Here is a 13,839-nt window from a genome sequence, read left to right as displayed (position 1 = left end):
GAAGGCTACGGAATTTCAACAGTTTCTTTTAGTATACAATGTTTATGAGCATTGTATACTAAAAGATCTTGCCCATAGATTTCGCCAGATTGCTTAACAAACATTTCTAGTAAGGTTTGGGCATAGTCACAGTAGGTGGAAGAAAGTCTTGGACTGATCAAAATAGCAGTACCATCCTACAAAAATACATTTATTTCACCCATGACTAATGTGTAAGAGATTCTGGCAAAATTTTTCATATATGATATATTTTTTCATTAACATTGAAAATTGTAAAACATTTTAAAATTAAAAACTTTTACAATTTTAAAAATTTTAACACATTTTATAAAATAAAATTCCGAGCAACAATTGTCCATCTTACCTTCCAGAGTTTTTTTGCAGTGCTCGCAGGTGAAATGAGGTGCCCAGGGTTTGTCTTGATCCACGACAGGCATGCCGAAATATGCCTTGTAGGCCTCACACATCTTAGCAGATGCTTCCACGGAGTACTTTTTCGTTCTTGTCTTGATAAATTGGCCGCAGACATAGCAAAATGCGTCTGCCGGATGCTTGCGGCCTCTTGATGCCATCTCAGAAAAATGCAGATATGTATCCACTTAGGCAGCTGGAACTAAACTGAACTGGTGGGCTTAAGGCCCCTGTATTTACTGCTGCTGTACCCTTGAGCAAGGTACTTTACCTAGATTGCTCCAGTAAAAACCCAACTGTATAAATGGGTAATTGTATGCAAAAATAATGTGATATCTTGTAACAATTGTAAGTCACCCTGGATAAGGGCGTCTGCTAAGAAATAAATAATAATAGGAATTAATAGTATCTAAAATAAAAAAAAAACACCAATTTACCAAAAACAGTTCAAATAGATATAGAGCATTTTGGAACGAAGCTCTTCAAATGTTCTTGCTTGATGTTTTAAATTGTTTGTTCTAACAGATATTTATGAAAAAAGGATTATTATTTGTTTATTTAGCAGACACCTTTATCCAAGGCGACTTACAGAGACTAGGGTGTGTGAACTATGCATCAGCTGCAGAGTCACTTACAACTACGTCTCACCCGAAAGACAGAGCACAAGGAGGTTAAGTGACAATGAGTCAGTGGCTGAGGTGGGATTTAAACCGGGGACCTTCTGATTACAAGCCCTTTTCTTTAACCACTGGACCACACAGCCTCCTCAAACATGACCTCTCACTCTCACAAACATGACCTCTCACTCTCACAAACACTCACCTCTCACTCTCACAAACATGACCTCTCACTCTCACAAACATGACCTCTCACTCTCACAAACACTGACCTCTCACAATCATTACCTCTCACAACACTCACCTCTCACTACAAGCATTGTAGTTGATCTCGTTGTAGCGCCAGTGAAACAATCATCCATCCATCATCATAACCGCTTAATACTTAGAGGGTGGCGGTGATCCGGAGCCTAACCCAGCATACACAGGGCGCAAGGCGAGACGACACCCTGGACAGGACGCCACTCTATCGCAGGGCACCACAAACACACACACACACTCACAGAGGGCAATTTAGAGTTACCAATCAACCTGAACAGCATGTCTTTGGACTGTGGGAGGAAACCGGAGTACCCAGAACATGCAAACTCCACACAGACAGACCACCTAGGCCAGATTCGAACCTAGGATCCTGGAGCTGTGAGGCAGCAGCGCTAACCACCCACTGTATGATTTTATAGACTTTAATGAAGTCCCATTATTCCCTTGAATTGCTACTCCCGAAGTTGTTTTCTCTTGAATATATTCAATATGTTCACATTGTGGGTTTTCCCCAGGTACTCCGGTTTCCTCCCACAGTCCAAAGACCTGCTGTTCAGGTTGATTAGTCACTCTAAATTGCCCTCTGTGTGAGTTTGTTTGCGTGTGCGTGTGTGTGAGTTTGTTTGTTTGTGTGTGGTGCCCTGCGATGGACTGGCTTGTGGTCCAGGGTGCAGTCCTGCCTTGCATTGCCCTGTGTCTGCCGGGTTAGGCTCCGGATCACTGTGATCCTCTAAAGGAATAAGCAGTTATGATAATGGATGGATGGATTTATAAAAAGGGTGGGGATTGAAAATAGAATTGGAATTAAAAAAAGCAATAGACCTCAATTCTGATATTTACCATCATTTAAAATAAAAACAACACATTTTGTTATAAAATTGTTTAAACAAATATTTGTGAAAAAATATGCACATTTACAGTAAAGAAACCAAGTTCTTCTTTTGCCCTCTTTGAAAACGAGGAGAGGGTTGGAGAGTAACACTCTTTTATAGATTTGTTTGAAGTATTTTAAAGAACTACCCTTTATAACTTTCCTAGCAGGAAAAGAGCTGGTTCCCATCTTTTTGCATACATTCCATTTGGCCATTTGTACTGCTGGAGTTTTAGTGTGTTTAGAGAGAAGCCTGGGTTCTTGTAAATGTTTCAACCATTTCCTGTGCCAGTGTCATAATAAAACCCCATTCTTAAAGATTAGGACTTGAATAAAAGTTGGTTGAATTGTCCTAAAAAGACTTTTCAAGGAGAGATTACTGTGGAGTAATTTTTATGGCTTAAAACCTTTTTTTGATTAAATATATGTTCAACAATCAGTTCCAAGCTGTTATGAGTTTCTTAGTTAGCTAATTGATTGTGAAGCCCAAGCTTGTGATAGAGAGTGGGGTCCCTCTTCTCCAGTTTGGAGAGCAGTCTCTCGCTTGATTCACTCCCCTTCCTCCTCACCATGTCGATCAGACAGCGGGTCTTGTCTCTGGTACGGTTCTCCCCCTGCCTCACAGCCTCCATCTCGCTATCGTTCAACACTCTGATCTGCAGCATGTCATCCAGCAGGTCCTGGATTATTGCATCGTTCACCCCATCAATGAAGTCAGTCCTCACTGTCTGCAGCCCCTGACCCGGTGTTTCTCCTACCTTTCTACAAGCCTTGCAGCCCGTTGAGCCAAAAGAGGCAGCCACCGAGCCTACAGAACTGGAAAAAAAAAATCATAATTGCATGTGTGAAGTTCATTTTCAGGTTTGTTTGAGCGGAACAGGCTCTGCAAGGCTCCTACGCCGCCTCACCTCGCCTCCCCACTCCCTACCTAACATATCTGGTGTTCACGTAATGTAAATTACCCTGTGGTTGCTTACCAGGAAGCTGTACCAACTGTGCCCCCACTAGATGTTCACAGATATCTGGAGATATGGGACAGTTGGAACATAAACCAGGAGGGACACCAGCCCTCCAGAACCAGGATTGCCCACCGCTGATCTAGATGGTTAATGCTAATTATCAAGTGTTTTAAGTATTCTATTGTGTCTCTAACTTGTTCGCTATCTATACTCATTGTGATGTGATTGTTAACACCTTTCCCCTGCCTATATTAACATCCAATTAGCAGATCTCAATACCATGACAAAGGTTTTCGAGCCAAAGCGCTGGTTTTTTAAACAATAAACCTTTAACTTTTTAAGGAGTAGAGTTGAGTGGGCGGCTTTCCTTCCTTTCTTTGTTGAGCTTTGTTTTGCTCTGTTGGCCAGCACCTCATCTAAACAATCTGGGTGTGTGTCTTTATTTTTGTTTTACTATCTCTCAAACATATTAATGCAACATTTTAAAGTTTGAATCAAATTTTTATATTATCACAGTGGAGTAAAAAGATGAAACTCATGCAGTGATTTTGGAGAGGCAAAGCTAAGCATGCTCTTACTCCAAAAACGTGCACAGTCAGACCACCCACTTTCTTTCACTGCACAAGCCAACAGTGAAGCCAACCAGACCTGTCGCGTTGGAGGACATGCAGTTCCGGCTATAACACAGCCAGCTTGCAGACGCTCAGCCACCACAGGAGTCACTGGTGTGTAGTGGTGAGACAAGGATTAACCAGCCGACTAGATCTCTCCCCACCCATGCGGCGCTTGGCCCATTGTGCACCGCCCTAGGAGTTTGCGGCCAGTTGAAAGTGGAATAGCCCGGATTCAATTCAGTGATCTGCGGGCTATAGGGCGCATTCCTGCACTTGGGCGAGCGCTTCTACTGGATGTGCCACTCGTGAACCCTCAAACGTTCATTTTTAAGGAAAATTGTTTTATAATCATAGTAGAGGAAAACGACAATGAAGAAAAAAGTGAATTATTTCAAATGTATGGAAATATTTACAGTCCAGAAATATTTACAGCAAAAATGTTTGGCAAATCACACCCAAAAGATCAGCTTCACTCCAGAAATGTTGCCAAACTATATTTTGTATGAGTCAGCCATCAGAAGCAATTACGAATAGTTGTTTTGCGTTTTTTTTTTTAAGCAAAAGAAAAACACATAATCAAAGTCTTGCAAATATTTCTGGATTTACAGTAAATGAGCAACACGACACACAGACACACACACACAGACACACACAGAGACACACACACACACACACACAGACACACACAGAGACACACACACACACAGACACACACACACACACAGACACACACAGAGACACACACACACACACAGACACACACAGAAACACACACACACAGAGACACACACACACAGACACACACAGAGACACACACACACACACAGACACACACAGAAACACACACACACAGACACACACACACACAGAGACACACACAGACACACAGAGACACACAGACACACACACACACAGACACACACACACAGAGACACACACAGAGACACACACACACAGAGACACACACAGAGATACACACACACACACAGAGACACACACAGACACACACGTTTTAATCAGCTGAGTACAGCTTCACTTACATCTGATTGAATATGAACAGAGACACACACACACACACACACAGACACACACACATGTTTTAATCAGCTGAGTGCAGCTTCACTTACATCTGGTTGAATATGAACAGAGACACACACACACACAGACATACACACATGTTTTAATCAGCTGAGTGCAGCTTCACTTACATCTGGTTGAATATGAACAGAGACACACACACACACAATCAGCTGAGTGCAGCTTTGCTTACATCTGGTTGAATATGAACAGATTCCAGGTCACATGAAACGCTGTACTTTTTATCTTCCAAAAGACGACATTGTGAACTTGTCTCAATGAAAAAACGGCCTTTGTGCATCTCTTTCACCTGTGAGAAGGGGAGAAATATTTATGCAGATTAACCATTTCAGTTATATTACAGTTTTTCACAATCATTTACACACTGAAACTGGTTCTGTGAACAGAATATCCCAAACCATTAGATTACCGTACTAAAAGAAAGACTATTTCAACATAACTATAAGCATTATTCACCTGTTTTCACACAAATTGCAGATGCATTAAACCTTTTTTGCTAAACCCTACACACAATTCTCTTCATAAAGCACATGTAGAAAGCACTCCCATTCAATATACCAGACTCCAATCATTAAAACTCAACACTATTACCACACAGTCCTCAAGGTGCAAACACTATTAAGCTTAATTGTTCAGTGAGCAATCAGAACTTTGGCATGACATGGGATAAGGCATATCGGGCCACCGCTGCCTGGCCAGGGAAAACATTGGCTGTGACGTAGACGAAAACCTCTGCCTGACTAAACTTTTCCTTTTGCTTTCTTTACCTACAATGAGTATATATTCTCTTACTGTAGTTGAAGTATTTTTTACTTGGGCTACATGTTTCCCCAACTTTTCTTGACTGCTATCAAATTCTGGTCTTTGTGTATTGTTTTAACACCTGAGCAAACTCTCTAACATAATTTACAGAGTCCAGTAGCATGCTGTTGCAAAGTGCGAGATTTATAGAGGTGTGGCAATGTGGCCACGCCCTCGTGCGTAGTTTATGTTTATATGTTGCGTGTTGTGTGTTAATGTTGGTGTATTGTAGTTGGTACACGGGATATAAATGGGTGTGTGCAGCACGAGTTATTTAAAATGTATAATTGTATTTAGGCACGGGATTGCATCACTTCACGTGCATTTAAAGTATAATATGTGAGCACGAGGTTGCACATAATTAATTCACGTGCTGGGATTCAAGTGAATAATTAATTAGTAATTGAATCCCGGCACAACAGTATATATATAGATGCACATTTCATTGACTCGGGGTAGAGTGTACAGGGTGGAAGTACGGGTTTGGAGACGGAGGTAAAGTAATAATAACAACAATCACAACATCATCATAACTCACCGTGTCTGTCAGTTTAGTCCGTTTTGTTTGTCTATTTATTTTGGCGTAAGTGGCGTGTCCTGGTTTTTTGTATTACAATCTTTTATTTTCTGTTTGTTTGTTGAATAAATGCTGAGCGCGCTCAGCTTCACCAAAACCCCAAGTCTGTGTGTGTTCCTGTTTTTTGGTCTGAAGTCATCCACTGCAGCCGTCTTTGTGACAAGAGGTAATACTGAAAAAACATATTTTATATTAGTGTTTTTCATTGCTCTCACCTGTGTGTAATGGGTATTCAGTAGGGTCTATTTATTTGATGGCTTTTGTGTGCCATTCGAAGGCAAAGTTTAGATGGAAGATAACATGTTTTTGAATAGAGACTTCTGAGGTTTGGCCAGTACGGTGTGGGCTTTTTGTTTTGTGTTTATAGTTTTGAGTAAATGGAGTATAATTTCAGGAAACGTGTGTAAATGGTTGTGAAAAACTGTAATACAATATTTAAGATAACACTTTAAATGAAGTAGTCACTTTTGACAAATTACTATGTGCGTAGTACAGAATATTTATTGAGTAATTACACATAGGCCTGGACCAAATCCAAAAACTTTGAGCAACCCCACTAATTGCATATTACAAAGCCAGTATTAATGCCAGTATTAATGACACTGCTCGTGATGCGACAGGGCGACACTGAAGCGACGCCCATAAACTAGAAACTGTTTCTATTTTTGTAATTTTGTCGTGTGACATCTGTCGTTACTGGTGTGAAAGGCAGCGTCGCGGCGGAAAATAATCGCATCGCGCCCGGTGTGAATAGGCCTTAATGTAGGTGAAGTGTAATTATGTACACCATTAAGTAATTGCAAATGCAGATATGCAATAATTAACAACATACATACTTATTCATTCCCTACATTGTAACTATAAATACCCTACATGGTAATTACTCAGGAGTTACTCTAAAAATTGCTTCTGTATTTAGCTGTTTCATCACAGAAGCCCTAACTTCTCCAGCCCTTTATTCACCTCAGTCAAAACAACATTTGAGGGAAGCAAGAAAATATTTAACTTCTTTTGTTTAGGTCTGAGAAACAGAAACACAAGCGCTCTAATTTCAGATTTCACCCACCTTTTCATGACACCAAAGAATGACATTTCTTTGGCTTTTATTTTGACGTGTGTTTCTGTCACTTCTGTTGGTTTGATCATCTCAATGTTGTCATTATGAAGGTGTCCCATTGGACTGTGGGAGGAAACCGGAGTACCCGGAGAAAACCCACAATGCAAACATATTGGGGAGAACAAAAAACTAACATAGGATTTTAAATTTAAAACCAAGCAAATATCTATCACTGATAGTTCTAAAACACGATGCAGATTTTCTCTAAAACATACAGGTGAAGGTAGTAGTGTTTCTTTTTTGGCTGTAGTGAAATTTATTCAAAGCACCCCTCTTGTGTATTTGAATTCAGGGACTTTAAATACATTTCAAATTGTCAAGGAATACCGAGTTTTAAAGTTGCCACTGACCAGGAGAGTATTCTGAGTGTGGGAAGGAAAGGTGCTTCAAAACTCCGTTCAGGCATTTTATATCAAACAGTGGACCAGCAGGAAGCAGGGAGCTGCTGTCAAGGGGACACTTCTCCCATTGCTCTGTGTGATACTCAACTTCAGCTGGAGCCAACGCCACATTAAAAATCAGATTTGTGATCTCACACTGGTGTCTTCCTTCCTTCTCAGAAAAACCCCTAAATGTCAGAACAAATTATATATATATATATATATATATATATATATATATATATATATATATATATATATATATATATATATATATATATATATACACACACACATATACAGTGCTTTGTAAAAGTATTCAGACCCCTGACCAATTCTCTCATATTACTGAATTACAAATGGTACATTGAAATTTCGTTATGTTTGATATTTTATTTTAAAACACTGAAACTCAATCAATTATTGTAAGATGTCATTGGTTTTATGTTGGAAAATATTTTTAAGAAAAGTGAAAAACAAACTGAAATATCTTGCTTGCATAAGTATTCTAACCCCCACACATTAATATTTGGTAGAGCCACCTTTCGCTGCAATAACAGCTGTAAGTCTTTTGGGGTAAGTATGTACCAGCTTTGCACACAGTGTAAGAGTGATTTTGGCCCATTCTTCTTGGCAGATTTGCTCCAGGTTGTTCAGATTGGTTGGACGACGCTTGTGGACCGCAATTTTCAAATAGTGCCACAGATTCTCAGTGGTATTGAGATCAGGACTTTGACTGGGCCACTGTAGGACATTTACCTTTTTGTTCTTGAGCCACTCCAATGTTGCTTTGTGCTTGGGATCATTGTCCTGCTGAAAGGTGAATTTCCTCCCAAGCTTCAGTTTTTTAGCGCACTGAAGCAGGTTCTATTGCAGTATTTCACTGTAATTTGCTCCATCCATTCTTCCTTCAATTTTAACAAGATGCCTAGTCCCTGCTGATGAGAAGCATCCCCACAGCATGCTGCTGCCACCACCATACTTCACTGTAGGGATGGTGTGTCTTGAGGCATGGGCAGTGTTAGGTTTGCGCCACACATAGCGCTTTGAGTTTTGGCCAAAAAGCTCTATCTTGATCTCATCTGACCACAAAACCTTTTCCCACATCGCAGCTGGGTCACTCTCATGCTTTCTGGCAAACTCCAGACGTGCTTTCAGATGGTACTTTTTGAGTAATGGCTTTTTTCTTGCCACCCTCCCATACAGGCCAGTGTTATGCAGAGCTCTTGATATGGTTGACTGGTGCACCATTACTCCACTCCCAGCCACTGAACTCTGTAGCACCTTCAAAATGATTGTTGGCCTCTCTGTGGCTTCTCTCACAAGTCTCCTTCTTGTTTGAGTGCTGAGTTTTGAGGGACGGCCTTTTCTTGGCAGTGCCTGGGTGGTGTGATGCAGCTTCCACTTCCAGATTATTGATCCAACTGTGCTCACTGGGATATCCAAACACTTGGGATATTATTTTTGTACCCTTTCCCTAATCTATGCATAAAAGTAGCCTACTTATTTTGAATATTAACTTTTAAATATTATAGCCAGTATTGTATTTGAGAATATAAAATGTTTGTATCTTAGTAGTAATATATTTATTTACTTGAATCTGTTCATTTAAAAAAGTTAGAAATTAGTATACTTTCATTGCTGCCCCCCACCCCCCTGAGAACAAATATTCTTCATCACCCCTGTAGTTAAAAAAGAAATCAAACTGATGCAATTTGCAAAGCTGGAGGTTGAACGAAGTTGAACTTCCTTGAGTATTATTCTTTTCTATGGAGATGATACTAAGCTGTGTGTAGCAGGGTGGTAGGAAAGCCCTGCTTAAATGTGGTGTTTCTTTATTTTCAGAACAGGGTTTCCCCCTCTGCCCCTGTGCAGTTTATTTTGTGTTTGTTTCTTATGATTTATTTATTGTATTCATGTATTTAAATATGATGGTGAACCGCTGTGTGTTTTGTTTTGTTTTTGTATTGATGTTTGTGTAAATGACGGGAGAGCCGTGTGGTTTTGTTTTGTTTTTGTGTTTTGTAGCGTGGATGGGAAGTCCCACCCACAATTAAAAACCTCATGTAGAAGGTGGCCATCTCCTGAATTAATTAAGTGATTAATTTGTTACTAATCGGGAGATGGTCACCTGCATAAATACCTGCAGCTCTCTGCACTCCGGGTGGGTGTTCGGAGGCGGAACGAGAGCGGAGAAATTTAAAATTAAAAACAGAGAAAAGGATCCATGAAGGCTACTGCCCAGCCAGACCTTCATTGTTTGTGTTTTGTGTTCGTCAATTCTATATATTGAACAATTTGCACTAAACAGTTTCAAGTGATTTATAGAACATGGGGTCCCTCTTCTCCAGTTTGGATAGCAGTGCCATGCTTGCTTCACTCCCCTTCTTCCTCACCATGTCGATCAGGTTGCGAGCCTTGGCACTGGTGCAGGTCTCCCCCTGCTTCACTGCCTCCACCTCGCTATCGTTCAACACTCTGATCTGCAGCAAGTCATCCAGCAGGCTTCCGATGACAGACGTTCACCCCCTCAATGAAGTCCTTCCTCATCGCCATCAGCCTCTGAACTGAAACAGCAAAACAATATCCGTCTGTGACAGGATAGCGAGTGGGGAGGCTCAGACGCAGGTTGCAGTTAAACAAAAACTACTTTTATTGTTTAGAGGGTTGCGGTAAACCGGAGCCTAACCTGACAGACACAGGGCGCCAGGTGGGACTGCACACCCTAGATGGGCTGTCTGTCCATCATAGGGTACCCAACACACAGGGCAATTTAAAGTGACCAATCCACCTGAACAGCATGTCTTTGGACTGGGAGGAAACACCCATAAAAACCCACGATGCGAACACATTGGGGAGAACATGCAAAGTCCACACAGACAGACCCCTGAGGCTGGAATTGAACCCAGGACCCTGGAGCTGTGAAGTTCTGTGAAAACTAAAATCTTTCAACTCCTTCTGTACTCATATTGACAGCAGCTTGCATATAAACAAGGCACAACAACACACAACAATTTTTCCAGAGGTAGAAAATGTGTTTGATTTTGCAGCAGCCCTAACCACCACTGCATCGCGCTGCCGATGTGAACTTTCACTGCTGAAATAAAAGTGAAAGATTAACACTTACCAGGCGGTTGTGACGATCTGCAGACTGAGGAAAAAACAGCATGAGAAAATAAATACATTATTATCACAACATTAACACGTTTCTCTTGACGAAAATAACTTCTGTTCTGTACAGATCAGATCATCACTGTTTTTTCATCATCAGTCATCAAAAATGATACGTTTCCATATGTTGCTACAACTATTTAAGTAAGGTGTGTTTATTGTTTTTTTTTATTTTCTTTTGATATCCTGACCACTTTTTTAAACTATTAAACTGCAGTCTTCTACAGTGCTTGGTTTTCAAGATGGTTTTCCAAATTTACCCTTCAGAAGAACTTTGAGAACTACATTTCCCATCATCCTCCCTATTCATGTATCTATGCTGGGGGTGATGGGAAGTGTAGTTCTGAAGTTCTACATTTGGAAAGGCATCTTGGAAACTGACCACTGTAGAAGACTGCAATGTAATAGTGTAAAACAATTGGTCAGGATGTCAAATAAAACCAAAAAAATAATACACACACCTTAGCAACATATGGGAACATGTAACACACACAACAATAACCTGAGTTCCCCTTTAACAGACATAAATGTATTTACCAAGGCTTTTCATTTCTTAGATTTCGATTTTCAGATTAATAAAGTACATATATCCTAGATATTTAATGAACTAAATACAAAATTCACTTAAATGTATTTGTTATTGATATTTCTGATGATTGGTGAAGCATTGTATTGAATTTTCCACGTTTGCTCAAATCAAGAAAACAAATTCATTTCATTAATTAATCAATTTATCTTGGAACTTGATTTGAATAATTCCAGGTTGTGCTTTTTAAAAACGCCTTCAGTGTTTTTTTCAGTGTTCTGTTTACCCATCCATCCATTATCATTAACTGCTTACTCCTTTACAGGGTCGCAGTGAGCCGGAGCCTAACCCAGCATACACAGGGTGCAAGACGAGACTACACCCTGGACGGGACGCCAGTCCATCGCAGGGCACCACACACACACACACACACACACCACACACTCTCACATTCACACACACACACACACCACACACTCTCACACACACTCTCACACACACACACACAGAGTGACCAATCAACCTGAACAGCATGTCTTTGGACTGTGGGAGGAAACTGGAGAACCACTATGCCACCGTGCCATCCGATAATGCTTAATATTACCAAGAATGTTGGCGGGTTTTTATTTTTGATAGGTGAAAATAAAAGTGTAATAAAAGTCTCCGAAATCTTTCTGGATTTAAAGTAAGAATGAAGCTTTCTCACCATCAATGGGTACCCAGCGAGACCAGATTGCTGTGTTTTTGTCACTGCTTTTGAAAAGCTGTAGCTCCAGGTCAATCACATCATCGTTCAAAATGATCTGAAATGTTGGGAGGAAGTTCTGATTGTAGTCTCTATAATAAACATGTTCCTGAAAATGAGAAACAAGAAAGAATTGACATTGTTTGTGACTCAAGTATGGAGAGCATTGTAAAACAAGATTTCTGTTTAACTTAATTCCCATCCATCCTTTATCATAACCACCTAATCCTTTAGAGCAGTGGTTCTTGATCCTGGTTCTGGTGGATCCACTGTCCTGCAGGTCTTTGTTCCAACCGAGCTCCTGCTTACTTAATTGAACTAATCATTTGCATAATTTGACTTTTTAAATTATTTAGTTTACAAAAACTTGGAGAATTCAAGTTATCGTAATCCATCCATCCATTCTCATAACTGCTTATTCAGGTCGCGTTGAGTCGGAGCCTAACCCAGCAGACACAGGGCAATGCAAGGCAGGACAACACCCTGGACGCCAGTCCATCGCAGGGCACACACACACTCACACACACAGAGGGCAATTTAGAGTGACCAATCAACCTGAACAGCATGCATCTGGACTGTGAGAGGAAAAGTTATCATCATTTTACGTTAAAATCTACAACTGTTTAAAACAATATAAAATTGATTGTGACTATTGATTAGGCTAATTATTAGTTCAATTAAGGGTTCGATTAAGTAATTCAGAGCTCAGTTGGAGCAAAAAACAGCAGGGCAGACAGTGGGTCCCCAGGAACAGGGTTAAGAACTACTGCTTTAGAGGGTCATGGTGAGCCTAACCCGGAAGTCATAGCCCTGATGTACAGCAGCCTTAAAGTGACACGGTGAGCTTACTTTCGGTTGAACCCGTGCCTCTTCAAGGTCACATGAAATGTTGTATGTTTCACCCTCCATTATAACACAATCAGCAGGTATTCGAAGGAAAGTCCCATTTTCCTGTTTCTTTTTAACCTGAGTAGAGAAAAGGTTTATTAATATTTATCAGGAGATACCAGGAGAAAACCCACGCAATCACAGGGAGAACATGCAAACTCCACACAGACAGACCCTTAGAAAGGAATCAAATGGAAAATGCCACCGGGCCGCCCTTCACACATACATGTTATTTAAAAAAATATAAAGGGTTTTGAACATTTCTGAATAAATAACTGGGTAATTCTCACCAACTGGCTGCAAAACCATGTCGGGAAGCGTATGTCTTTTAAAAAATACATGACCAGAACAAAAGATTATTATTATTTCCCAAGGGAACTTCCCATTGTATATAAAAACAAATTATATATATATATATATATATATATATATATATATATATATATATATATATATATATATATATATATATATAATCTCAAGAATCACAATACAATTTAAGAGGAAGTTCAATAGAGGAAATAACAGTGGGGATATTTACATCTGGGCAATATACAACAGCAAATGGAGAAAATCACATGAAGTACAAAATACTACAGATTGGGTTGAAGGGGACAGCGGTAGTTACATAAAAAATAAAAGATAACGTGGCAAATGCTGCCCCTGGATTTTATTCTTTGGAAAGTTTGAACAATTTTACTGCATCTTTTTTTTTTTTTTTTGTAAGATCCCACAAGCAATGTGGAGACTTGTTTCCATACGGAAATTTCAAAGCAAATGTGACGCTTCACTGCACGTGTGCC

General features: G+C 40.1%; 1 protein-coding gene and 1 long non-coding RNA gene across 4 annotated transcripts in view; one reads left to right on the top strand and one right to left on the bottom strand.

Moving 5' to 3' along the window:
- The window catches only part of LOC117407795 (butyrophilin subfamily 1 member A1-like), a 345,211-nt gene that overhangs the window by 121,587 nt on the left and 209,785 nt on the right, over window positions 1-13,839 (top strand). The window lies entirely within an intron of this gene.
- Window positions 1,738-5,767, bottom strand: LOC131709411 (uncharacterized). The gene is made up of 3 exons (XR_009311517.1): window positions 5,624-5,767; window positions 5,004-5,120; window positions 1,738-2,976 (listed from the first exon to the last, which is right to left on the bottom strand). It is a non-coding gene; the product is annotated as an uncharacterized LOC131709411 (long non-coding RNA).

This window comes from Acipenser ruthenus, chromosome 43 (assembly GCF_902713425.1).
Source record: "Acipenser ruthenus chromosome 43, fAciRut3.2 maternal haplotype, whole genome shotgun sequence".
In the NCBI taxonomy this organism is placed as follows: Eukaryota; Metazoa; Chordata; class Actinopteri; order Acipenseriformes; family Acipenseridae; genus Acipenser; species Acipenser ruthenus.
The sequence above is the reverse complement of the archived record's forward strand: the minus strand, read 5'-3'. Positions and strand labels throughout refer to the sequence as shown.